Below are 26,367 nucleotides of genomic sequence, written 5' to 3'. Positions count from 1 at the left end.
AAATAGGTTGTGTCGTAACTGGGCAGACTGAGCAAATGTTTAGAATTTTATCATCAAATTCGCATTTGCCCCTGTCCTTGTCCCCACTGCTAATGCTAGACAGAGGGAGTGGGTACTTCTGGGTAGAAGCACAACCAGATGGCTTTGCTGCCATCCTGGAGATGAGACTGGACGAGTGGGCCTTTGGGAACGCCTCTCCGTCTACTGGTGCTTCTGCCATAGAAAGGGAGTGGACTCAGAGGACCCTGCTGGCCCCGGGGAGCGGCCTTCCCACCTGCATAGGTGTCCACACCATTCCTGCCCGAGTCTCTGCCAGACCTGATTTGTCCCTGTGGGTGTTTGTTTCTTACTAGTTTGTCCCGAGCACGGGCGGGCTTTGGCGCTGTGACTTCAACATTCCGCCCTCAGGTTAAGTACACTGACCGCCTGCCCCGAGTGCCAAAGCAAAGCTAGCCTGCGTGATGGATGCCCGTGTGCCAGACTCGGGACCCAGACTCCCAGTTCAGTGTCTGACCACATTCGTGGGGGTCAGTGTCAACACTCCCTCCCTCCCTGCCTCCCAGATGCCACAGCCCCCAGCCTCAAGGTCCCCTGAGCAGGCGGCCAGGGGAGGGAGTGATGCCAGGCCAGTAGGGAGATCTGTCAGTGTTTCCACAGAGCCAGAGGCAGCTTTGAAGTTAGTTTGAAGCAAATTCAGGGTTTCTGTGGACTTTGGACAGTAGAAGGGCCAAGCCATTTTAACTCTTCTTCTTCTTTTTTAAAATCTCTATCAATTGGGCTGACAGCTGCCTTTCTGAGACACACAGTTGTAATTTCCCATTAATGTTGCCCTGAACAGGGGTGATGCTATAGAAGCCGGGGCTGGCAGAGCTGGTAAACAGGCCAGACTTCTGAGTGTAAGGCTGTGGTTCAGAGCACAGGCCCTGGGTCCAGATTCTGGCTCCACTTCTTGCTGGCTGGGTGACCTTGCATGGGTTACTGCACGTCTCTGTGCCTTACTTTCCTCATCTGTAAAATGGGTTGTTATGAAGATAGAGTTGATGCAGGGTTTGGTAAAAAGAAGAAAAAAAGCGGGTGCAGGGGGGAGTATTTAAAACCATGGCTGGCACATAGTAAGCACTATGGAATGTTAATGATGCTGATGAAGGTGATGGAGATGATGATGGAGGTGATGATGGAGGTGATGATGGAGGTGATGATGGAGAATGGGACTAAGTCTCATTAGCTCTGTTTGTCCAGCATCCTGCTCAGTGCCTGGCATAGAGCGGGGATTCAGCAAGCACTTATTAAACCACATATCCCACTGCTTTTTGCTAAGTGTCTACTGCCTACTTAGTCTGCTCGACTCTCTACCAAAAAATATGTTTTCCATTTAAAAATTTATTTTAACTTTTTAGTGAAGTTTGACATGATTCAGAAAAATACAGTTTATAAGTATATGGATCAATGGATTTTCACAAACCAAACACGGCTGTGTACCCAGCATCCAGATCAAGAGACAGAGCATTCCAAAGCCCCCCACGTCCCCTGCCCAGAGAAGCCGCTCCTGCACCTTCCGCCCTACTACCCTCCCATGATCCTGAAACCCAACTCCATAGATCAGTCTTCCTGTCCTTGAACTTCGCGTACATGGATGCACACGGTGCATATTTGTTTGTGTCTGGTTTCTTTTGTTCAGCATCGTGTTATTGCATAGGTCATTCATTCTCATGGTGGTGCAGGTTTCCATGATCTGACTATGATTTACTTAACCTTCTGTGGTTGGGCATGGGGGGCAGTTATGCACAGCCTTGCTCTGAGCATTTATGCACTTGTTCTTGGGTGAACATATGGATATGTGGTGTATGGGTGTGTTCCTGGGCATGGGACTGCTGGGTCATAGGGAATGCATGTGTTTGGCTGTAAGAGGTATACATATTACCACACAGTTTTTCATATTGCCACAACAGTGGTTGTACTGTGTTTCCCATTTTCTGTAAAGATGAAGAAGTGAGCGGTTCTAGCTTGGTAGGGCAGGGGCTTGAGGCCCAGTCATACCCTGGGGATCCTGAGATCTTCCTGTCTCCCATGCTCTTCATATCAGAGAGTTCGCATGTTCTAGAAAGCCTGCTGGGGGTAGGCGTGCCCTGCCTACCAGGCACTGTGCTAAATCCTCACAACCATCCCCTGAGATGAGATGGGTGTTACCATCCCCTCTCACAGATGAGGCAACTGAGGCTCAGAGAGGTTGAGTGACTTGCCTAAGATGACACAGGAAGACACTTTCAGAATCAGAATATAGACAGATATGCTTGAATCTAAAGCTCCTGCAGTTGGGGATCTGATGGCGAATAGTTTGGGCTTCAGTGTTAACACTGAATAGAAACATATACACGGGGGTGGGGGTTGTTCCTCTAGAACCCGTGCCAACTGTGGGTGGCGGCTATGAGGAGATGCTCTGTAAAAAGGAGCAACTCAATGACCTTGAGAAGCCAAATTGTTTTCCTGCCCTGGGGCTGTTGGAGAAAGTCATACATTTCCTGGAAGGCAAGAGTGACCATGTAATTTACTGTCTAAACCAGGACTCCTTCATGAGTGAAAGGGGCACTCGCTGGACGGGGCACTGGGCAGCAGACACCGCCCCAGGGGAACTGGGATATCGCTCACCCTGCGAGGCTGAGTGGGCAGTGCCCTCCTGCTCAGCGGGGCTGTCCCGGCCCTTTTTAACTCTTTTAGAACCCTGTCTGCGTGGAGTCTGCCGGGATGTGATGTACTTCTAGTCTCCTTGGTTCATGCCAACCAGGGCCTGGCTTTCCTCTCCTCCTCTGCACACCATTCCCTGCTCAGACGTGGCTCTGACAAGGGGAGCTTTCTTGGACAGATCCAGTTACCATTGAGATGCTTATGCCAACGGATCAGAAGCTGTTAGAAGGCCAGGGCTGTGCCTTGGTCCCTGTGACATTGATGGCACCTGTCCTTGTGTCAGGCACAGAGTTAGCACTCAGGGAGTTCTTGTTGACTGTATATGTCATTTATCCATGTGCTCAATCATATTCATTCATTCATTCATTCATTCATTCATTCATTCATACTTCATAGAACAAGCTTAGTTTAGACTCTTTTCTCTCTTTGGATCTGACTCCTATTCCACTGGCCCAGAAAGAGAAGTCAGTTGTGTGTAGAAATGTGTGTACATGCAAAGGACAGAGAGTAAAAGGGGCCAGCTTAACGAGCAGCGCAAGACACTGCCTCTTGGGAGCTGGTGTGAGGATCTAGGCTGAAATTCCCGCCATCTGCTAATTAGCTGCGCTTCCATAGGTAAGTGGTTGAGCAGGTTAGCATGTCTGAGCTCCGTTTGAGTCTCCTGTAAAATGGAAACGACTGCACTACCTCCGGTAAGGAGTTCAGTGAGCCTACGACCCAGGCCGTAGAGAAAGTGCACGTTACACCGCGAAGTGCCGTGTCCTTCTTAGTCACTGATGGTAGTGGTGGTTCAACAGCTGTCTGCGGAGCCCCCGTGTAAGGCGCCGTGTGAGAGGCTCCAGCGGGTCCTGGGGAATGAATCCTGGGGAGCAAAATCCACCCCCTCCGGGGTCTCCAGTCTCTTCAAGTGAGGCCTGCAGTGCACACGTGACAAGCCCACATGACGGGGAGTTTTTCATTAATAAAGAAGGAATCGGCAAATTCTCCTAGGCCTTAGAGATGTGATGTGTGTCAAAGATATGGATGCAAAGGATAATTAATTTCTCATTAAGCCCACAGCTGCATTTTCACCAGAACAACAGCCAGGAGCATTTAAGGGCCTGTGCGTGCCCAGCAGCAGCTTTGGAGCACGTAGTGGCCTCCTGGTGCAGATGCTGGGCTCCAACTGCTGGGCAGCAAATTCAGATTCCACCACTTGCTAGAATCAGAGCCTCGTGCAAGCATGTCTCCTCCGAGGCCCCGTTTTCTGATCTGTTAAACGGTGACAGCAGCAGTACCTCCCCCCAAATGAGGGCAACATTAATACTTGTAAAGTACTTAGAACAGTGTCTGGTACGTAGTAGGTACTCAGCAAACCTTAACTATTATTATTTGCCAAATAATGTGCTTTCCATTGGAAAACTAGTGTGTGGTCTGAGGCAGGGCATGGTTAGAGGAAAGATGGTTTTGAGATGGGGGAGTCGGGGAAGGTTTCATGGAAAAGAAGTGTCCCAGCTCTATCTCAGGCGTCTTTTATGCCCTGAGCAAATGGGTTTGTTTATTTCTACGATTACTCTGCCTTCAAGCTCAGAAAAGAAGATTTCGTATGGGAGGAATGCCTTCCCTAAGGAAGCACACGTCAAATGCTCCCTGGAACTTGGCAGTTGAATAAGATGTGGTCTCTGCTCTCACGCATTTCGGAGCCTGTTCATCCATCCCTGATGCCAGTGACGGGAGCTATTAAGATGGATCTAGAAGTGAGGAACACTATTCCATAGAGATGCTCCAAGTTGAGAAATGTGGAGTCCGTTTAAGAAAGCTTGGGAAATGTCGGAAAATTACAGACTCCCCGTCAGGGTTTCTGTGGTTATTAGACGAGTGTCTGGAACGTGGTATGTACTCAGCAGATACTATGGGAGGGCAGGTGCATGGCGCTTCCCGCAGGGGATGGACAGGTGGTCCCTCTGGGTCCTTCCGTCCCTCTGTCACATCCACATGGTTCTGTGTCCACAGGTGAAGGGCACCAAGAAAACATTTGGAACTTTCCCTGAACAGTGTTGACAAAGTCTAGACAAACGGGCCTGCCACATTGCCCAGGGATTGTGGGAATTTCTGTCGGTGGCTCACCTTGAATGTGATGGTCATTGTACGGCTCCCTACCTCAAAGCCGGTCTGCAAGAGGAAGTCCTTCTGCCTCTATCGCCCTCTCTTTTTCCAGTGAAGAGGTGATGAAGTGCACAACTTGTTCAGACTTTTATAAATTAAAAGAAAAATTCTTTTGGTTTTTCAAAGCATGCAAGAGTAGTTCTAACCGTAAAACAATGCCATAGAATAATAAACGCATGAAAAGACGTTCAAACGTACTGGGAAACAGGGAACTACCATAAATTGAAATCACACGGAGACCTCATTTAACACCCACTTGGTCAGATTGGCCCCCAAATTATACTCATCACACTGGCTGCAGAGCCAGACATAATTCCCACGCACTAATGGTGGGAATTAAATTGCTTTGACACTTTGGAGAGCGATTTGTTGCTGTCTAGTGAAACCGGAGAAGCACTTACCCTACAGCCCAGCAATTTCATTCCTAGAGAAAAACTCGAAAACATATGAAGAGGAGATATGTCCAGGAATATTCATTATAGCATGAATATTCCATAAGGAGGGATTTGAGAGCTAGAAAGCAACTCAGATGTCTATCCTCAATCAAGAGATTGGTTAAACAATTTTATATTTACCTATGATGGGGTACTATACAATACCGTGGACAAAAAACGAAGAGGTACTAGGGAGGTATGATCTCAGAAACAATATTTAGTGGAAAAGCAAGGTGAAGAAGGATACCATTGTCATTAAGTTTGAAATAATATAAAGGAATGCCTTATTATTTGCAAATATTTACATATGTGACACTAGATTCAGAGAGGTGGCTCCCGCTAGGGAAGGCAGGGTGAGGTACACAGGGGCTCCATTTACATCTGTGATATTTTATTCCTTATACTCAGTGATATACAAATGTTTACTTAGTATCTGTATTTTTAGTTAAAGTATTTTTGGTTTTTAAAAAAGTTAATTATTTTAAACTCTTTTTTTAATCATATGTTTATTGATTTCAGAGAGGAAGGAAGAGGGAGAGAGAGCTAGAAACATCAATGATAAGAGAGAATCATTGATCAGCTGCCTTCTGCACACCCCCTATTGGGGATTAAGCCCGCAACCCAGGCATGTGCCCTTGACCGGAATTGAACCCAGGACCCTTTGGTCTGCAGGCTGACGCTCCATCCACTGAGCCAAATCGGCCAGGGCAAAAGTTAATTATTTTAAAATGGACACAGACCTGGACGGTGTGGGTCAGTTGTTTGAGATTGTCCCATGCACCAAAAGGTTGCCGGTTCGATTTCTGGTCAAGGGCACACACCCAGGTTACAGGCTGAATCCCAGGTAGGGGGGCATGCAGGAAGCAGCCCATCAATGTTTCATTCTCACATCGATGTTCCTTCCTCTCTCTCTTCCTCCTCTCTCTCCACCTTCCTCCCTTTCTCTCTCAAGGTCAGTCAATCAATACATAAAATTAAATAAACAATAAAATGGGCACAGACTCCCAATTCATCTCCTCTGCCCGTTGGCACATGGACACATGCCGGAGGGTGAATAGAAGCTGCTGCCCCTCTGCTCCAGGTCCAGCTGGGACATTTTAGTGCTGTGACCATCTTCAGGTGGGCCATGGGCCCCGTGTGCTCATGGTAATCACTGTTTTTGGACTGAAAATCTTGCCCTCTTTTTTTCTGATTTGTGGACTTGTCGGGATCCTATGTTGATATATCCATGGAGATGCAAAATAGGGTCAGAGTAATAGGAGCCAAACAGCAACTCTCTGGCACATCCTCTATATTGCAAATTGCTGGAGCTTTCTCTCCTCCCATCCCCTCCTTGGGAACGACTGGAATTTCTTGCGAGTGACCACAGCTATCCTCTGTCCTGACATGCTTTTGATAAGGACATGGGACCAACAGTCTGGAGTCTTTCTCAGTGCCCCGGGCTAGAGACTCTCCCTCTGCATCCTCCCTGCCTGGCTCCCACGGAGGTCTCCATGCCTCTGACTTTCGCTGGGACAGCCCCTCTCTGCTCCTCTTGCAGGCATGCGGCCCTGAGTGGGGGAGTCCCTCCACTGGGAACTGCTTCACTTTCCTTCACGGGACAATGAAGCCACGCTGACTTCTTCTCTGGGCGCCTGTTAAAATGCAGGCGGTTCTGCTCCTGTATGTGCCTTCCTCGATTACAGCCCCCGCTCCCTGGGCATCTGGCCCCAGTCCAATGCAAGGGACACACACTGGGTGGGCCTCCAGGGCCCAGTCCTCTGATGTGCAGCCTCTGTCCTTGACCGAGCCCAGGAGTCCTTGACTAGTCTCAGTTCAGCACCATGAGCCCCTTACCTGGCCAGCAAAGTGCTTGCCCTGGGACTAAAGCCGGGCGGGGGCGGGGGGGGGGGGGGTCCTCTCTTCTTCCTGCTTATTTATGTCCTATAATTCACCTGAAGTAAAAGGAAGAAAGTCACACGAAATTGGGACTTTGCGGCCGGAATCCTGGGCACATGGTTGCTCTGATAACATACCTTGTAGTCTATGACAGTCAGGCTCTGGGCAGGAGACACTTGGCACTCCCAGAAGGGTTTAACTGATAAGAATGTAATGAGAGGACTATTTGCAGAGAGATAAGGGACTAGAGGAGATGTGAGACACCCGGGGACCAGCCACAGCAAGAAGCTGTTAACACTCCTGCCCTTGAAGGGGTGAGGGGGAAGGAAGTGTCATCAGGGCCCTGGGCCAGTGGGAGCCGGGGAGAAGGGGCCGCCTAGCAGGAGCTGTGGTCCTAGAGGAATGGCCGCTGCCCATCACTACCCATCAGGGCTTAGCAGAGGGAATGGGAACAAACACCCTGAGGCCTCTCCCTCCACACTCCAGTCCCCGCTGTTGCTTCCCGCTGGTCACATCCCACTGGGCAGCAGAAGCCCAGGACCCTGGGTGATGCATTTCAGAGAGGCCATTCCCCTGGGCAGGGGGGTGGCGAGCCCGGCAGGGTGTGGAGGGAGAAGGGCCAGTGGAGAATAGTCAGCACCGTGTATATTTCTCTATGCATTTGTCATGCAACTGGATAAACCATGCGTAATGGGGAGGCCCTTGGATTCCAATTGGAATAGCTTTGGGCAGTTTGTGCTGTCTGTGGACTGGTTGGCTCCGGGAGGCTGAGATGGGTGAGCCAGGAAAGGGTCTGGGAGGGAAAGGCCCTGACCCTTATGGCTTTGGGTCAGGTACTTTGTGCTTTGAAAAGAAACATGTTTTGAACGAGGCTTGGGGATTGGCCCTTTAACTTGCTCTAAATCAGGGGCGGGGAACCTTTTTTCTGCCAGTGGCTATTGGGATATTTATAACATCATTCGAGGGCCAAATAAAATGATCAACTTAAAAATTAGCCTGCTATATTTGGTCAACACTTAATTGGCTCACCCCAATGCCTTGGCAGGCCCAGACCAAATGATTTCTTGGGCCTTGTGTGGCCCACGGGCCAAATGTTCCCCACCCCTGCTTAAATGCTTTGTTGTCCAGAGAATGGATGTATCTGCCTTAATTTAAACCAAAATTCTTTCTCTTTATTAATCTACAGAGGGCTTTTTCGTTGACACACACTATAGACGGGTTTCTGCAGTTGGGGATCTGATGGTGAATAGATGGAAACATAGAACTGGTGTTTTGGGGCACATATCAGTTAGGATTTGTGCTCAGTGTTTGGCCACCTACCAGCATGGCCCTATCAGCGAGGGGCCTGTATTTTCCTTATACAGTGAGTCCAGCAGACGCAGGCCAGCGTGGGCAGGGTAGTCCCACAGTGCCCGCAGGGGCCCGGGCTCCCTCTGTCTCCCGGAGAATGAAACACAATTTTGTCGCTGTGCTCATTGCCTTCTGGTTGCAAGGTGGTCTCTTCCAGGCAGGAAGAGAGAGGAGGACACAGCACAGAAGGTCCGTGCCAGCTAATGCCACTCTCTGCAGCCAGCCTTCCTGGGTGCCCCCTCTGGAAACTGGCCACGCTGTGCTAAGCTGTCCTGCTGTGGGCCAGGCTCCTCCCCTCCGTCCCGTTTGTGGTCACTGGTGGGTTTTGACTGGGCCTCGGTATTGCGGGGACAGCCCCGCATTCCGCCCTGGTGATGGCTGTGGGACAGCTTCTCCCAGGCCCTGTCGTCTCTGAGGAGGCTTCTGCGCAGACACTTAGGGAGCCTAGCGCTGTGTCTTCTGTGGTAGATATTCTTAGAAACATTGATTTGCATTCTTGAGCCCATGAGCCGTTTGAAGGGACTTCTCATGTTTGTGCTTGTGTGTGTGTTTGGTGTGTGGGGGGTGTGTGTGTGTGTGTGTGAGAGAGAGAGAGAGAGAGAGAGAGAGAGCAGGCTTTTCCATCTTGTGGCAATGGCAGCCGGGTATTTATAGCTGGATCTACGGGGCCATTCTCACGTGGCTGAGAAAATGAAAACCTCATGCGGGTTGTGTTTGGTTTCCCCCCTGCCTTGGCCATCGCAGGCTCTCCAGTTCCTCGGCCCTTGTTGTTGTAACCAGAGCCGGCTGAGCATCGCTGGGACTGGGAGGTTATGTAAATTGACTGTTTCAGGCAAAGGGCCTGTTCTCCTTCAGGCGGCCACGGGGTCTCCCCGGGGACTTGTGAGGAGAGCTTGTGGGTGACACTCAGTGGCAGCCCCGCCATCACCACGCTCTGCTCTGCAAGGCGGTGGATTAACCCGTGGGGTGTGGATTCCTTAGCTCACCGCCCCTCAGCCTATATGAGTTCCTTTGAAAGAAAATGATTCTTTCCCCCTTGTTTTTCTGTATTCTTACGTCTTTTCTGTCTGTGTTTTGCCTTCTCGGTTAGACTGAGAACACCTGGGGCCTGGTGTGTTTGCCCGGGTACTGGAGCTCTTGGCAGAGACGGGTGTGTGTGTGTGTGTGTGTGTGTGTGTGTGTGTGTGTGTGGCGGGGAGGGGGGCCGGCTTCAGACTCATGGACTCTCTGGACAGTGGGGCTGCGGCGGTTCATCTGATCCTTACCGAGGCGGGCATGCTTCCTGACCGCTTTACTCCGAGGTGACTGAGAGACCCAGAACCCACATAGAGGCTCCATCATTTCATTCTGGTGTCTGGGACCCACACATTCACTTCGGATTTAAGCAGCTGAGGCTGCAGAGGGTCTGTGGCTGGGGCAGGGGGTAGGGTGGCCTGGCCCAAACCTGCCAGGGCATTCAGAGGCCCTGAGGAGCCTGCCAAGGAGGGAGCTTGAGCTTAGCTGCCATTATCCCGGGGAGCTGTGTCCTCTCATTGGCAACCCCCAGGGCTGTCAGACCTTCTGGGCTGGCCCACCACATGTATGGCTTTGTTAATTCCTAGTCTTCAAAGTCGCCAAACTATACCTACCAAGACCTACTATGTGCCAGGCACTGGGCTAAGCACTTGTGCACTCCAACACATCTCATTCTCACCATAGACCTGCAAAGTGGGTGTTCTACCATTTCACAGACGAGAAAACTGAGGTTCTGAGAGTTTAGGCACCTGACCTGTCACATAGCTAGTTAAAGGCCCAGAGGCCATTGCAGATAACGTGTGACTGACTCCAAGACCCCTGCCCTCTGTGCCGCACCCTAATGTATGGCCACCATCTCCCTTCGTGATGAACTCAACAACCACCTGACTTCCGTGTTATAACTCACCCCACAAGCATTGTTCAGTATCCCCACCTGCCCGCCCTGCCTGTGTCTAGCCACAGGGCGGGAGGGGACTTCTGATTTGGGGGAGATGGGTAGCGTCTGGTGCATCTGTAGCTTGACCCCTGGGATCCTGCACTTCAGCCCTGCACCCTGCTTTCTGCTAAGAACACACCCACACCCTGTCCCCCGCCTCCCTCCTCCCTACTTCCTATGAGTTCTAGAGGGTTTCCAGTTCTAGAGGGCAGAGCCAGCTCATTAGTGTTTGTCCCGTTTCCAGGAATCCCAAACAGACAAGAATCCTTGCTGAAAAGTCAAGCCTTCTTGGGGAAAGTGTGTGTCATCGAGAGAGCGAGGTTCCTCACGCTGGGAAATGGGAGCCCAGACCCATCCAGGGAAATAAGTGTGGCTTTCAGAGCCAGATGGAAGCAGATTGGCTGCTCCCGGCATCCCCTCCCCGGGTAATCACCCCTCACAAAGCACTCTGGGAATTTGCCTTTCCAGTTCATCCTAGGGCACTAACTGATGACATTTTCCTCCGGATACAGAGGGGAAGAAGAGGCAGATGGGTCCTGAGTGGGGGGTGTGTGTGTGTGTGTGTGGTCTTGCTCACGTGCAGGTCACTTTCTTTGCCTTCTTGGCATGAATCACCCCCTTATTGAAGAACCCTCTGGTGAGTTTTGGGGGTGAGGGTGGGTTCCAGAATAGAGAATGGCAGGCAAGGAGCCCACCTGCTCTTCTGTTGGAGGAAATGTCTCCTCCCACTTTGGGGCAGCTCCACCTACCAGAGGGTCACAGGTCAACACATGGGACAGCTACTCAAGGACACTGAGAAGGCAGCCACCATGGCTCCACAGGCAAACTCATGGGCTAGAGGCAGACAAGAGCCAGAGGTGTGGAGAGGGTTATGGTCAAGGAACACTTTGGAAGTATATGGAGTTAAAAAAAAACAACTTTCCCTCCTTGATTATAAAAGAAGTGCGGGTTTATGATAGAAAACACATAGAAGCAGAAAGACAAAAAATAAAGTTAGCCTATGAGCCCATCACTGGGGGACCCAAAGGGACGTAGCTCTTTCTGTCCCTGTACCCCTGCTCCCCACCTTCCCACCCGGCCACCACGCACACTCGGGGAACTTGCCTTCCCAGTCCAGCTGACATTTGACAGGTCACCTTTCGGTCCTCTCTGCCTGCACACATTTGAAAGCAGGCTGAGTACATACTGTGCAGGCTCAGGTGGGATGGGTATGTATCCTGCTTCCTCCTCCGCCTCCCTTAGTGCAACCAATTGTGTAAATGAGAAACGTTCTGAGCTGGGTGTGGAAAGTGGTCGCCGAGCCTGGTCTGATAGAGAGAAAGCTCAGAACTCGGGGGAGGGCCCTGAAACACTGAAGGGCACCCGATGGGATGGGAGATCTTTTCAATGCTGGAGGGTGACGAAGATCTCACCTTCGCAGCAGCGAAGTCCCTGCCTTTGACAGAGGCTCGGGCTCCCTGGCCACAGATATAGCCCTGATGCCATTACGGTGTTGGATTTTACAACGCTGAGTATTTGGTTGTTAGTTGCTCCATTTGATGGATTCAGAAAGTAGGGCTTAGAACGGTTAAGGACCTTGAGTCAGGGCCATCCAACACAGCAGTAGAGCTGCAGTTTGAACTCATTTATCTTCTTCTAACCACTGTCCTGCACAGCTTCCCATTCTGGAGTGTGCATCCAGTCAGTAATCCCAGGACCAGTTCTTCTCACCACCTTCAGGAAGTCTTCCAGGTTGAATTCCACTGGACACTGGTCCCTTCTCTCCTCCACTGTCTTCAGTATTAGCCTCCTCCAGTTCCCAGCTACTCAGTAGTTGCTATTGTGACCAAATGTCACCTGAGGAGCCCTGCCTTTGAAATTCAGAATGAATTAGCTGAGTCCAGACCCCTGTCCCCTCCCCGCCCCCACGAAAGCACAGGAAGTCCATATCCTTCTATAGGAGCAGAGATTCCCAAAGACTGGCCCTGGGCCAGCAGAGTCAGGATCACCTGGAACTTGTTAGAAAGGCAAATCCTTGGGCCCCGACCCAGGCCCACTAAATCAAAGGCTGGGAATGCAGCCCAGCTGTTGTGTGTTATCAAGCCCGCCAGGTGATCCTGGTCACACTGCAGTCTGAGAACCGCTGGGCTAGGGATTCCCAGTCACAGGCGAGGGCTTATCATTTCTCATCATCTCCAGCTCCAAGTTCCTGTTTCCATCTAATTAGCTAAGATTATGAATCACCACTGGTCACAAGCAGGGTGGCCCAGACGTTAAGACGTGGACTCTGGAGCTAGGATTTGAATTTGAATTGGATTTGAATTCTGTCTGTACCTGACTCACTGTGATCCCTGAGTGAGTAGCTTAAATTGCCTCCGCCTACAGACCTCTTAGCCCTACTAGGGCAGTGGTTGGCAAACTCATTAGTTAACATAGCCAATATCAACAGTACAACGATTGAAATTTCTTTTGAGAGCCAAATTTTTTAAACTTAAACTATATAGGTAGGTACATTGTTATTAACTTAATTAGGAAGAGCCACACTCAAGGGGCCAAAGAACCGCATGTGGCTCGAGAGCCACAGTTTGCCAACCACGGTACTAGGGGATAACAATGGTGCCCCCACCCCAACCCCCCATGGCAGAGGGCAGCTGTGAGCATTTGGTAAGATTGCATGGCAAGTACTCCATCAGTGCCTGGCACATAGTAGGCCTGCAGTAAATGTTAACTATTATTACTGGTTTCATGCAAGTGGACTTTTTTTGCACTGTGTTGACTCAGTTGTAGAATTTAATGCCCATACCCTTTTTACACACACACACACACACAGTGTTTACACTAGAGCTTTGTGAATATGGTGAACTTTAGTGAGGTTTGAGGCGATCAACAGTGTTTACATCACAATAATGCAAACAATTTGCAATTGAACATTGGACAACCTTGTCCTAAGAAAGATGGATTGCTTGGCTAGACATCAGGTTGTCTGGCCTTCTTCCTGAGCTTCTGAGTGCTTACCAGCAGCTCAAGGAATTCCCCTCTTCAGATGCCCAGTAGTCCCGCTATGTTTATTCTCCGGCCCCACCCTAAACTTTGCTCCTTGACTCACTTTGCAAATCCAAAGACTACCTCTAAATCAGGGGTGGGGAACCTTTTTTTCTGCCAAGGGCCATTTGGACAATTATAACATCATTCCCAGGCCTACAAAATTATCAACTTAAAAATTAGCCCTGCTATATTTGGTCAAACATTTAATTAACTCGCCCCTAATGCCTTGGCAGGGCCAGACCAAATGATTTCTCAGGCCTAATAGGGCTGGAGGACTGGACCTTCCCCAACCCTGCTTAAATAATGGACCTTCTCCTCAGATGCTCCTGCTGGCTTCCTCCCTCATCAGAGAGGAGAGAGTAGCAGTGCAGTTACGAGTATTTCCTGCCCATGAAACCTCTGCTCCCTCTCTGCATGCTTTAGTGGAAGAGTCAGTGTGGGTTAATCTGTATGAGTATGTGAACATTTATATGGATATGCATGCCTGCATCTTTTTTCCCATCTGAGCATATTCCATAAATGTTCTTTCTGCTCTTTGTTCTAATGCTTCACACCCTTCCACCTAGGGATTTATTCTTGATGAGGGTTTCTCAACCTTGGTACTAGCCTGGATAATTCTTTGTCCGGGAGGAGGGTGCTGTCCCAGCATCCCAGGTCTCCACCCATTAGATGCCAGTAACGTTCCCTAGTGTGACCATCAAAAATGTTGCCCAAAGACCCAGGAACCACCCAAAGTCGAGAGCCACTGCTTTAAGCTTAGTCTCCCAGAGTTTATCTCTGTGGTGTACCTAACGTCAGGGGACTGGATTTATCCATTGAGAAGAAAGACACAGAGTCCCAGCAGCCTCTGGGTCACTGTTGATTCCTAAGGAGAATCACCAATACTTTGTAACTGCATTTCCTCAAAGACCCCCCATCTGGTTTGGAGCCAAGGACACCCTGCTCTCTTTCCGGTCCCCCCTCTCCCCAGGCAGCAGGAAACCTCACGGGGATCAGGGAATGGCCTTTGGGTTTTGGCTTATAAATACTCAGGGTCTCATTTTTCTTACTGAGAAAAAAAGTCTTTATCACGTTTAACATTCTTGTTGCCGTAGTGGAAACTTTTGTTCTTTGGAGAGTTTCCCATTCCAGGCCCGGGGTCAGATTCCTCAGCAGAACTCTGAACATTTTCTAGGGAAGTTTCTTTCACCACTGAGATTGTACCTTTGATGCATTCGCACAGCTATGTTTGGATTCCGTGGATTAAGACATCCCAGGATCCTGAAATAGCCATGGGGGCATCTGGGCAGCTGGAGGAAGAGCTGCACGTCTGGGACTCAGTGGTCAGCCAAGATCAAAACCCTTTCAAGGCTCCCTTACATTTTTGGAGTTCTCTCTTCACACTCTAGCACCTCAAATCTAAGACAAACAGCCAGTGCTTCAGTCAGTATAAGTTAAATGATGCTGCGGTAACACACATCCCCCAACAGCTGTTCTTATTGGTGGTCAGTCAATAGAGAGTCTCTGCTCATGATAGTCACTCAGAAACCAGGCTGGCAGAGCAGGCGTCTCCTTAAATGTTGACGACTAGTGTAGCAAAGGGAAAGATGGCCTGGACCTGCCAATGAATGCTCTAGACCTCTAATTACACTTGTATTAGTCGGGGTTCTCCATAGATATAGAACCAATAGGAAGTCGACCTCCCTCCCTTCCTCTCTCTCTCTCTCTCTCTCTATCTCTCTTTCTCTCTCTTCCTTCCTCTCATTTTAGATTTATTTTCAGGAACTGGCTCACTTGATTGTGGAAGCTGGTTGAAAATCTAGAGGGCAGCCCAGCAGGCTGGAGACCCTGGGAAGAATTGACTTTGTAGCTTGGGTGCAAATGCAGTCTGCAGGCAGAATTCCACTTCCTTGGGGAACCTTGGTCTTTTCTTTAAGGCCTTCAACTGATTAGACAAGGCCCACCCACATTATGGAGGATAATTTGCTTTACTCAAACTCCACTGAGTTCAATGCTGATCTCATGTAAACAACGCTTCACCGCTGTGACCTCTGCATATCTAGTGCCATGGCCTAGCCAAGTTGATACTTAAATTAAGAATCACATTACTCAGCTTCTCCTCTCACCTCAGGGGCCAGAATTGGTCACGTGGCCCCACACAGACACAATGGCCAGGAATCCACTATGTGCCTGGAGTGGGGGTTGGAAACCAACGATATTTGACCAAACACCAGTAACTGTCACAACTGTAAATGATGGTGGCTGAGGACGGACGCACCAGTCGGTGGTATGCCCGTGCCAGTGCAGGCTGCTGGGTCAATGCGGGAAGAGCTTTAGACTTAGACCGACATCCCCTTTGCTCAGAGGAGAGGCTGTGGAGGGAGTGGGTTACGACCTGGCCAAACCTCCAGGGAGACTAGATTTAACACTGCTGCTGAACACCTCCCTCCGCTTGGATCAGAAAGGGATCAGGAGTCAGCCCTCCCTTTGCACCATGTCACTCTGTGCTTCTGACAAGCTTCTCCCCAGTCAGGGCCCGATTTTCCTGGCTGTCTGGAGGAGGTTGAGCAATGGCATCTGGAAGTTTCCTTCTGGCTCAAACATTCTGTGCACTTTGGGTCCACATCCTGTCCCGGTGACCCTCAATGCAGGATTTGTGGCCAGGCTGTCCGGTGGGTACGCTGCAGGCATGGCAGAGGTTTCCTCCATGAAGCTGACAGGATCATTCTGGGTTCTCACTGCAGCTGAGGCCTCATTTGTGCCCTGGCCACGCTGCGCTCACTAGGCCTGAGAGAATGTGTGCTACACACCGGCTGGGAAGCGTCGTCTCTGTGCCCACTGCCCTCTGGCGTCCCCCCGCCTGGGCGGTGGGGGGCTGAGGGGAAGGATGTGTTAGGATGGAGCTCTGGGAGGCAGGCAGAGGGACAGGAGGAGATGGAGACAGTCTGGCCGGTTGACGCTGAGGTCAGGGAGCTAGGCCTGTCTTTCCTGGCCACGTGGGCAAACCTCCTGTCCAAACGCAGAGTTTCAAGGACCTTGAGCACTACTTGCTTCCTCCATATGCACATCTGATGCTCTGATACCCACCCAACCCGTCATCTTGAAGCTCAAATGAGATATTGTAGGAGGAAGCACATGGAACACGACACATGTTTTATTATTAAAACAATAATAATTATTATCATGTGCTGCCTACTCCACAGATGTTTGGTGGTAGGTGCTAGGGATGGAAAGTGAACAAAGACACTGAGTTCGTTAGCACACAGGTGCTGCCAGCTCTAATGGGCTGCTCTGGGTGGGCAGAGCTTGCGGGAGCTCAGAGAGAGGAGCCTCAATTTTGCTTGTGGGGGTGGCAGGGTCCATGGGAGCAGTGACAAGCCGGGCCTTGAAGGATGTCAGCTGCTGGGTAGGCTTGGGGAAACCTCTGCAGGTCTGGCCCGGCTGCCAGGAGGGGGGCGGGTGGGGTGGAACCCAGGGAAGGGAAGCTACACAGCGGGTTGGTGATCAGATTATGGAGTCTGGATAACACATGAGGACTGGGTCTTCGCTGAGTTCTTTGTAATTTCTAGGTTTTAGAAACTTCTTTATTTCAGTTTAGCTGAGAGGAAAGCTATTGCTTCACTTTTATTGAAAACCTGCCTATTGATTCACAGTAGGCAACATTTCACTCACAGATTTAATCATAGGAGAGCTGGCTGTCCTGGGGATTTTGCTATTCTCCTTCCTCTTGGAACTTTCAGGTAGAAAACATTCATCTTCCTGCTCTAGTCTGGTCAGATTCAAATGGGAGGTAGGAGGTAGAACTCTTTTTTCTTCTTTTTAATAAAAGGAACAACTATTTATTTTAGAAAGCGTGGGAAATACAGAAAACAATAAAAATGGAAAAAAGCAAAAGACACGTTTGGTGTTAACATTCGGTTGATTTCTTGTGGCAAGCATTCTGAGGGCTGACAGTGTCTCGCATGACACCTTTTCCGGGCATGAACCTGCTCCGCCTGCAATCATAGATTGATATAGCGATGTTCCCCTATTGGATGAGCCCCAGGAGAACCACTTGTGTTCAAATCCTAATGCTGCTGTTCATTACCTGTGAGACCTTGGCAACTTACTCTCTCCAGGCCTCAGTTTCTTTATCTATAAACTTGGAACAATAGCAATAACAGGGCCTACATCCCAAAATGTGGGGACCAAAGCACACAGTAGGTTTGTTATTGGTTATTGTACTGCCCTTTGGCTGAGTCCCAGCCCTGGGGCTTGTTAAGAGCTTTTCCCTGGAGAAGGCTGGCTCATCCTTGCTCCCTCCTTCCTCTCTAGTAGTTACTCCGTGGGCTCTGGGCAGGCTGTCCCTTTAAGAAAGACAGCCCCATGCTTTGCACCTCTACTGGGGGCCCTGCCTCCCCTGCAGGGTGCCCCTCTGGGCTGCAGATGGAGCCCCCCCCTGGGCTGGAGCTGTGTACTGGAGCGTCTGAGGAGGGGACTCCTGAGAATCAAGTGCGCATCCCCCAGGGATCCATGCCCCGGGAAGGACTCCCTGTCCGCAGTCTCCCCACTGAGGCCCCGGCTCCCACCCTCCGGGGACAGAGGAGGATCGTGCTTAAGGCCTGAGCTCAAGATCCCTAAACAGAAAGTTAGGAAATAGCTGCATGAATGTGGTAGGTGAAGGAAACCCAACATCGCACCCTCCTCCTTGGGTTGTGGATTGCAGGTTCCGGGGTGAGTCTGGTGAGTCCTGTCCGATGGAGTTCTTTTATTGAGGTGTAGTAGACATATACTATCATATGAATTTCAGGTGCACAACATAATGAGTCAGCATTTACATACCTCATGTTGTGATCCCACAATAAGCCTGGTAACCATCTGTCACCGTACACGGTTATTACGGGATCGTGGATTACTTTCCCTATGCTGTACATTTCATCCCCACGACTTAATTATTTTTATAATGGCAGTTTGTCACTCTTACTCCGCCTCACCTTTTTTATCCAGCTTCCAACCCCCTTGCCCTCTGGCAACCATCAGTTTGTTCTATGAGTCTGTTTCTTCTTTGTTTTATTTGTATGTGTGTTTTGTTTAGAGTTTACATGTAAGTATTTCTCTGTCAGACTTATTTCACTTAGCATTATACCCTCTAGGTCCATCCATGCTGTCGCAAATGGCAAAATTTCATTTGGAATCTGATGGGCAAGTGTGGAAGGAGGAGGTGGGGGTGGGGCTGGGATTCCCAGTGGGTAGTGAGGCAGGGGTGACATCTGGCCTGAAGGGTGAAGATCAGGGAGAGGCCGGTAGCAGATCCCCTCATTTGGAGGAAACACTGTGTGGTCAGGGAGGGCTGTATGCACAGATGCCTGGCACCCAGTGACATTTAGAGCCTGAGGGTGAAGCGAGTGAGCCTGCGATGCTGTCTCAGCAAAGGGGACTCAAGCCAGTTCCTCTTCCTCCTCCCGGGGCGAGGGGACAGACCTGGCTTGTTCCCAGGCCCCAGAGAGGTCTGTGCGGGCCCCTTGGACTGGGGCAGCTGCCTGGGAGCAGCAGTGGGCAGTGCCACAGTGGGAGGAGGCAGGTCTGCCAAGGGCAGGGAAGAATGGGGAGCCTGTTGTTCCTGGGCCTGGGAACGACGCCTTGGGGGAGACCCACGTGGGCCCTAGCTCAGCATGAGAAGGAATCGGAGAGAGGTCGGTACAGAGGCAGAACACGGCTGAGCTGGTGCCCTCACCGTCTGCAGAGCAAAGGGTCCCCCACCCCATGTTCTGTAGCATGGGCCCCGTTGCCTCCTGGCCTGGGAAGCCCAGATGCAGTTTGGAGGGCGGGGGTCTGTGTGTGAGGGGTTGCCTCCCCCTGCGGAGGGAGGAGATAGGAGCGGCCTCTGCCCCTGCACCCACCTGGGGCCATGGAGCTCTCTGCTAAGTTCTGCTCCAACGACTCTTTCCTGTGCTCCTTGTGCTGGCTTCTGTGCTGGGGTCTGCATATGGAGTCGTGAGGGTGTGAAGATCTGGAAAGATGTTTTTGATATGGGATTAAAGTCATCTTTGGAAAGTAACAATAATAGCTATCACTTATTCTGCACCTTGATTGTGCCAGTCCCTGTGCCAAGGGCTTAGTGGGTACTATCTCATGTTATTCTTACAGTAATTCTTTGAGTGGTGAATACTTTTGGAGATTTTAGGGATGAAGACACTGAGGCTCAGAGAGGTTAAGGATCTTGCCTGAGGACACAGAGCTGGTAAATTGCAGAACCAAACTTCTTCATTCAATCAACCATCTATTCATTTGACGAAGTGGAGCTGATGGCCTACCCTGTGCCAGCCCTTCTGGTGGGCTCTGACGGCATGGCTGGGCATAGGACTAAGGAATGCCCGGCCGGGCCACCTAACTCCTCAGCCCCATGTGGTCTTTCAGATGGGCCCAGAGACGCCTGGGGGAGAGTGTTAAGAACTCTGCTTGAGAATGTTCTTTTACTTAAGAATTGTTTCCTTTTGTTTTCATTCTAATAATAATCTGAACGTTGAACGCATTCATTCGGAAGCATCTGAATGGCCGTCATAACCTACCACTGGCATGAATTTTAGTCTCTGAGTTTATGTTTCTGTGCAAGTTGGCTTCAAGTGGTTCCTAAAATGATAGTGTTGAGCTTTTAATGCTTTGTTTCTTAAACTGGGTTCCACATTGTCTGCTTGGAAGGCCCACACTGATTCTGCTGCAAAGAGAGCAGGGTACAGGATGGGCCCCCCAGGAAAGCTGGTCCAGCCCACCTCTCTCCTTAGGCAGCGACCTGGACTCAGCTGGGGTAAAGCAGCTGGCGGCTCAGACCTTCCAGCATCTGGTTCTCCAGGATCAGGATGGACCCAGACCAGAGGCTCAGAGAGGAAGGTGTAAGCCCCCAAGTTAGGAGCCAGGAGCCCCACTTCCAATACACATCTGGGCCCCCAGCAGATGGCTGCTCTTCTCTGGGCCTTTACAGCTGGGACAACTTGTGCTGAGGCTGGGAAGGGGGTGGGGGGCCTCCAAGAGCACCATGTGACATCCTCTCAAAGAGGGGTGTTCTCCCTCGGGTCATTCCAGGACTCTGACCTCTCCCTCTGGCCTCTGCCTGGTACCGGGCCCTTGGAGGGGCCTAGGTGACAGCACCATGTGTAGGTCACCTGTCCCCCAAGTGCAGGTGACTGGAGACAGGAGACCTGGGACCCAGACCTCCTCTTCTTCCTCTTCCAGCTCCTGTTCCTCTCCTGCTGCGGAGCTTCGGGTCCTGCCGGGAGGCACCCTGTGTGCACCTGCTTTGAGTCATGCTCTGGTGGATCTTCACTTTCTGGTCACCGGCTCTCAACTGGAGCCTGGGCAGGCGTCCTGGTCTTTCTTTCCCCAGACCCCTTTCCACTCTTGTCCATCTTCTTTTTTTAAAAAATTATTTATTGTTTAAAGTATTACATATGAATCCTTTTTCCCCCATTAACCTCTTCCCGCTCATTCCCTCCCCCCCGCAGCACATGTCCTCACTGTGTCCATGAGTTATGTGTATATGCATGCATACATGCATACAAGTCCTTTGGTTGATCTCTCACCCCTCTCCCCTCCCTGCCTTCCCCCTGAGGTTGGATGGTCTGTTTGATGCTTCTCTGCATCTATTTTTTGTTCATCAGTTTCTGTTGTTCATTATATTCCACAAATGAGTGAGATCATGTGATATTTATCTTTCTCCAACTGCTTATTTCACTTAGCATAATGGTCTCCAGTTCCATTCATGCTGTGGCAAATGATAAGAATTCTTTCTTTTTTACAGCAGCGTAGTATTCTATTGTGTAGATGTACCACAGGTTTTAATCCACACACCTGCTGATGAGCATTTAGGCTGTTTCCAAATCTTAGCTATGGTAAATTGTGCTGCTATGAACATAGGGGTGCATATATCCTTTCTGATTGGTGTTTCTGGTTTCTTGGGATATATTCCTAGAAATGGGATTACCGGGTATTGGGAGTTACATGTTTAACTTTTTGAGGAAACTCCATACTGTTCTCCACAGTGGCTGCACCAGTCTGCATTCCCACCAGCAGTGCACGAGGGTTCCTTTTTCTCCACATCCTCGCCAGCACTTGTCGTTTGTTGATTTGTTGATGATGGCCACTCTGACAGGTGTGACATGGTACCTCATTGTCATTTTGATTTGCATCTCTCGAATGATTAGTGACTTTGGGCATGTTTTCATATGTCTCTTGGCTTCTGTATGTCCTCTTTCATAAGGGGTCTATTTAGTCCTTTGCCCATTTTTGATTGGATTGTTTCTCTTCCTTTTGTTAAGTTGTATGAGTTCCCTGTAAATGTTGGAGATTAAACCCTTATCGGAGATGACATTGGCAAACATGTTCTGCCGTGCAGTGGGCTTTCTTGTTGCCTTGTCCATCTTCTATGTTAGTAGTTGGCAGGTGTTTTGTGGAAAGGCCCTGAGTTAGTGTTTCGGCTTTGCGGACACACAGTCTGTGTTGCAGTCACAACTCAAGCACTGGGGCCCCTGGAGAATATGTAAATGAGTGGGCATGGCTGGGCACCAATGAAACCATAGCTACACAAGCTGGCTGGGGCCAGATTTGGCAGCATCTGACCGGGATGCAGTTAGCCGCTGTTGGGAAAGCCTAGTTCCCCATGGCCTGCTGGACTCCTTAACATGACGGGCCCACCCTCTCCGCCATCTCCAGAGGCATCTTCTGTTCCAGGTCCTTCTTGTGCCTCTGCAAGCCCTGCTCTCCCGCCACATGCGCCGCCTGCCCTTCTTTAAACATGTCTTCCCTGCCTCCTGGCCTTTGCCTGTGCTGCCCCTTCTTCTGGAATGCCCTCCCTCCTCGTGCATCCTGTCTGCTCATGTGACTTGGGCTCCTTGTTCAGGTTAGATGTTTCCTCTGTGTCCTGCGTGAACCCTCCAGCCCTCAGCCCTCACCAACTGTGGGTCCCTCCTCTCCTCCGTGAGCCTGACGCTTAGTACTTGCCTCCCAGTGACCTTTCATATGCTGCCGTCTAGTCATTTGTTTCTAACTCCGTCTCCTCAAGGGCAGGAATCAACAGGACGTGGCTACCTCCGCCGCCTCCCCCCTGCCCAGCGCCAGCCTGCCAGGCAGCGGGTACTCAGGAAATGGCGTTGGCACAGTCACCGTGACTGTCCCCCCCACACACTCCCCAGGGCATCAGGGGCTCTCAGGGTCTGGCTGTGCCGTTTTGGGAAATCAAGGTCCCGTCAGGTGTCCGGCCTTGACGCGTCCTGTAGCTAAATCCGTTGCTGGCCCGTAACCTGAGCCTGGCCGGATCCGGTGCCCTGTTTGCTTTGACATCCCGTGAAGGGCTGGAGGGGAGCTGAGAGAGCCAGATTTCAAAGCAGGAATGCTCCCTCACAGCTGCGGAGGGCCAGGCCCCTGTGGCTCCTGGGCTCCTGTGTTAGCGTTTCCAGTTAATTAAGAAAACAAGCCCCGAATCCCTGACAGAGATGGGCCTGCAGATTCGGGATGGAGGTGTGTGTCAGCACGTGGCAGTGGCCTTCGGCTTCTGTGCAGGATGAGCTGAAAGAGGGGACTGTGGGCCAGAGAGGACCGGTGTCGCTCACTAGAGAACATGCGGGTCACAGGGGCCAGCTCCAGTGGGGCCGAGCACGAGTCTGCTCCTCCTTCCCTTCCAGGGCACTCTCTGAACAGGTGGGATGTGGAGCAAGGCCAGCTGGGTGAGAACGGGAGAGGAGGACCCGGGACACCGGATTGGCCCGGCAGCTTCTTGGTTATTCTACCTCATGGCCATGAGGACAGTGGGGAGAGGTGGCCTGCGGAAGGCTTCAGGGTGGGGGCAGGGGGGCCTGAGGAGCTGCCTGCCAAGGGGGAGCCTGGGCCAGGATGCTGCTCACCGTGCCAGGCCTGGGTGAGGATTTAATGGGGAGTAGTAGTCCCCATATGCTGTAGAAGTGGCCCAGCCACTGTGTCCCTGCCCACGTGCTCTCTGTGGAGCTCAGGAGAAGGCGCTGGGACTCCGCCAGCACCAGGCCTGACAGGGTGTCCACGGGCAGGTGGGAAGGGAATTGCGCCTCGGGAGTGGCAGGTGCACAGGGCGCGCAGGTGACGGTGCTGCGTGTCCGGCAGGTGCATTTCCTCCCAGGAGTGCGTGCCCTGCGGGCTGGGTGGTTTCATGCATCCCTTTGGTAGTGGGATCCTCTTGCAAGTCACAGCCTGAACACTGCACGCGGTGGCCCTGGCGCCTCTTGGGCAGAATGCGGTGGGAAAGAGACCCAGTCCTGCACTGCCACTGTAACTGGTCCAGGGCTAAGGATTGGCCTTTGAGAACCTCCTGTTCCCAGTAGGAAGTGGGGACGAGCGAGGCTCACATTTTATGTGTGTCCCAAAGGCATAGGGTACATACTGGCTAAGGCATAGATAGACCAGGCCTGGCTCAGTGAACCTCATTTCCTTCCCCATCAGACATCTACCTTGTTCACCGTCTGCCTGCTGGCTCTGGATCTAGCTGCCTTAGAAGCGATGGGAGAAATAGCAAAGCCGTGGTTAGCATCTGCTCAGCGGGGGGAGGAGAGGCCCGGGGAGGAAGTGGTTCCTGGGCCAGCGCTCCAGATCTGGTGTAACAAGTCCAAACAGTTGGTAGCAGATATTTTTTGACTTTTGAGAGCCCTCCCCTTATCCCCCTGGGACTCTCAGAGCTTCCTGCCTTCTATACATCGCTGCCGCCTCACCATCACTCACGGGACAGAGCCGCATTCTGCAAGCAGCGGGGCCCTTCCCCATTCTGGGAAAGCAGATCTTGGAAGGTGAGCATCCCTGGGTGCTAGGTGCTAGCTCTACTGCAGGAGAGAAGGCATTGGGCTCCTCTCTCTCTCTCTCTCTCTCTCTCTCTCTCTCTCTCTCTCTCTTTCTCTTCCAATAGAACCCCCAAGTTGTGTACCTGGTGTGACCAATAGCTCTTCTTTCTTAGAAAACACATCCAAAATGCTACCTGATCCTCCTAAAATCCCCAAATCCCTTGCTTTCTGCTTCTGCTGCTCATTCTTCTCACTTTGTCTTGGGACCATTTGCACACAAACATTAAGGAAAATACACATAAAGTCAGGTGTGGGCTATGGAAAGGCACCCTGAGGGTAGGCAAGTAATGACGATCACATGTGCAGTCGGGGGTTCTAGACCTTCCACTAGGCAGCTCAGAGGCTGTGGATGGACTGTTAGGAGTACTTTTCTCTTTAAAAGGCGTTTCCATGTATTCTCCAGGCTTCAAAGAGAAAATGTGCAGTAAAGACCTGGACAGGCTGTGATTAGCTGCTGGAATATTAGGGAACATCATCTGAAGAGAGAGGTGCTGTGCCTTGGGCCCTGGCAGGGCTCAGTACTTAGGGAAATACCTATGTATACAAAAGCCAAGCAACTGAATGACAAGTTGCTTTGACCTTGCACTGCTGCCCTGATCGCCCCCCACCCCCCGCCTATCTGGCCAGATCAGAGGCAGGGCCGGCCGCCAACCTCCTGCAACCCCTCCCCCTGGCTGGCCCTGCTGTGCCAAGGCTGTGCCAGGGCTGTGCCAGGGCTTATGGAAGGAGTGTGGCTGTGGGGGTGGCTGGCGGCACTTCCGGAGACAGAGGGAGCCCCACTGTCTATTCCCGTAAAGGACACCCATGTCAGAGGCCGAGACACCTGTGTGGCCCCAGCTAGAGAGTTATAGCGTGTGAAGCTTTTTATGCTGACCAAGAGGAAACTGGGCAATCATGTTTTCCTGGGATAAGGTGACAGCAAGGGTCCCCGAGGCCAGTAGAGACCTCGCTTCAGGGAGGTCATTTGCTCACAGTACATTCAGGCACCTCTGCCGAGCGCCTCCACGTGTGTGCCCACTGCTGTCCCAGCCGTGGCTGCAGATGCCCACGCTCCTGCCCTCAGAGGGCTGGCCTACCTGGGGAGAGGCCCTGAGCACTGAGAGGTGGCCGCCAAGGCCAGTGTGCCCCAGAGCGGTCTGACCTGGCCCCGTGGTCACTGGCTCCTGTGTTCTCCCCAAGGCAGGTGTCACCCTCCCCCGATTCCTGGCTCTCCTTCCTTCCCATGTGGGGTTAGAGACCCTGTACCCCAACTCCCCTCATGCTCTGTGCAGCTTTGCCCAGCCCGCTGTCCCTCCCTGACCAGCTCACCAGTTGTACCCCTTCCCCCACCTGAGAGGGTTTCTGATGCTCAGGTCTGTGTGTCACTCACGGTCACATCCCTACAGTGATGTGCCAGGCACAGGGTGGGAGTCCATAAATGACTGCGGAATGAATGAATCATGGGGTAAAGGCCGGGTTTCATTCATTCGCCTTTATCATTCACAGTGCATCTGTTTTCCTCTCTCTCTGGGTCAGTCGTGGAGAGGGACAGCCTCCTGGGGAAGCTGCTGGAAAGCGGAAGCGCTAAGGGAAATTAGAAATGGGAGGTGGCCCTGGTTGGAGTCAGTTCTCCAGTGGGTCCTCTGTGAGACATGGCCGCGGGAGGCTCATTTGCTTCGAGCGCACTCACTCGCCCAGGCCAGGAGGGTGGGTGGGCTTCAGGGCAGGCAGAGCTGGGCTCAGAACCCAGACCCCTGTGCCCAGGCCCATGTCTTCCCCCTTGTGGGTGGGGACGACCCCATGCTAAGGGACAGACCTGCCCCTGCAGCTCTGCGGCTCAGTCGGCCCAGCTGGGCCAGCAGGACAGCAGGCCGCCTGGGAATGGCTGGGAAGCAAGTCCAGGCTGTGGACTCACTTCCCCCAAGGCCAGGATGTGGCGTGGGACCCAGGCGGGTGGAGGTTCCCACCGCTCAGCTCCTGCCCTCACTCCCAAATGCTCCAGGCCCAGGCAGCGTCTCAGCAGGAGAGGGTGGGGGAGACGCCAGCTGCCCAGGGCAAGGCCCCGTATGAGACCAGAGCAGCTCTGCAGGCAGCCACCTTTGACATTTGTCCT

The 26,367-nt window shown here is 51.6% G+C and overlaps 1 protein-coding gene across 1 annotated transcript in view; it reads left to right on the top strand.

The window, feature by feature from the left end:
- Positions 1-26,367, top strand: part of DAAM2 (dishevelled associated activator of morphogenesis 2) — a 104,091-nt gene that overhangs the window by 9,669 nt on the left and 68,055 nt on the right. The window lies entirely within an intron of this gene.

This window comes from Myotis yumanensis, unplaced genomic scaffold, assembly GCF_028538775.1.
Source record: "Myotis yumanensis isolate MYYU_CA2020_CCGP unplaced genomic scaffold, mMyoYum1.0.hap1 SCAF_6, whole genome shotgun sequence".
In the NCBI taxonomy this organism is placed as follows: domain Eukaryota; kingdom Metazoa; phylum Chordata; class Mammalia; order Chiroptera; family Vespertilionidae; genus Myotis; species Myotis yumanensis.
The sequence above is the reverse complement of the archived record's forward strand: the minus strand, read 5'-3'. Positions and strand labels throughout refer to the sequence as shown.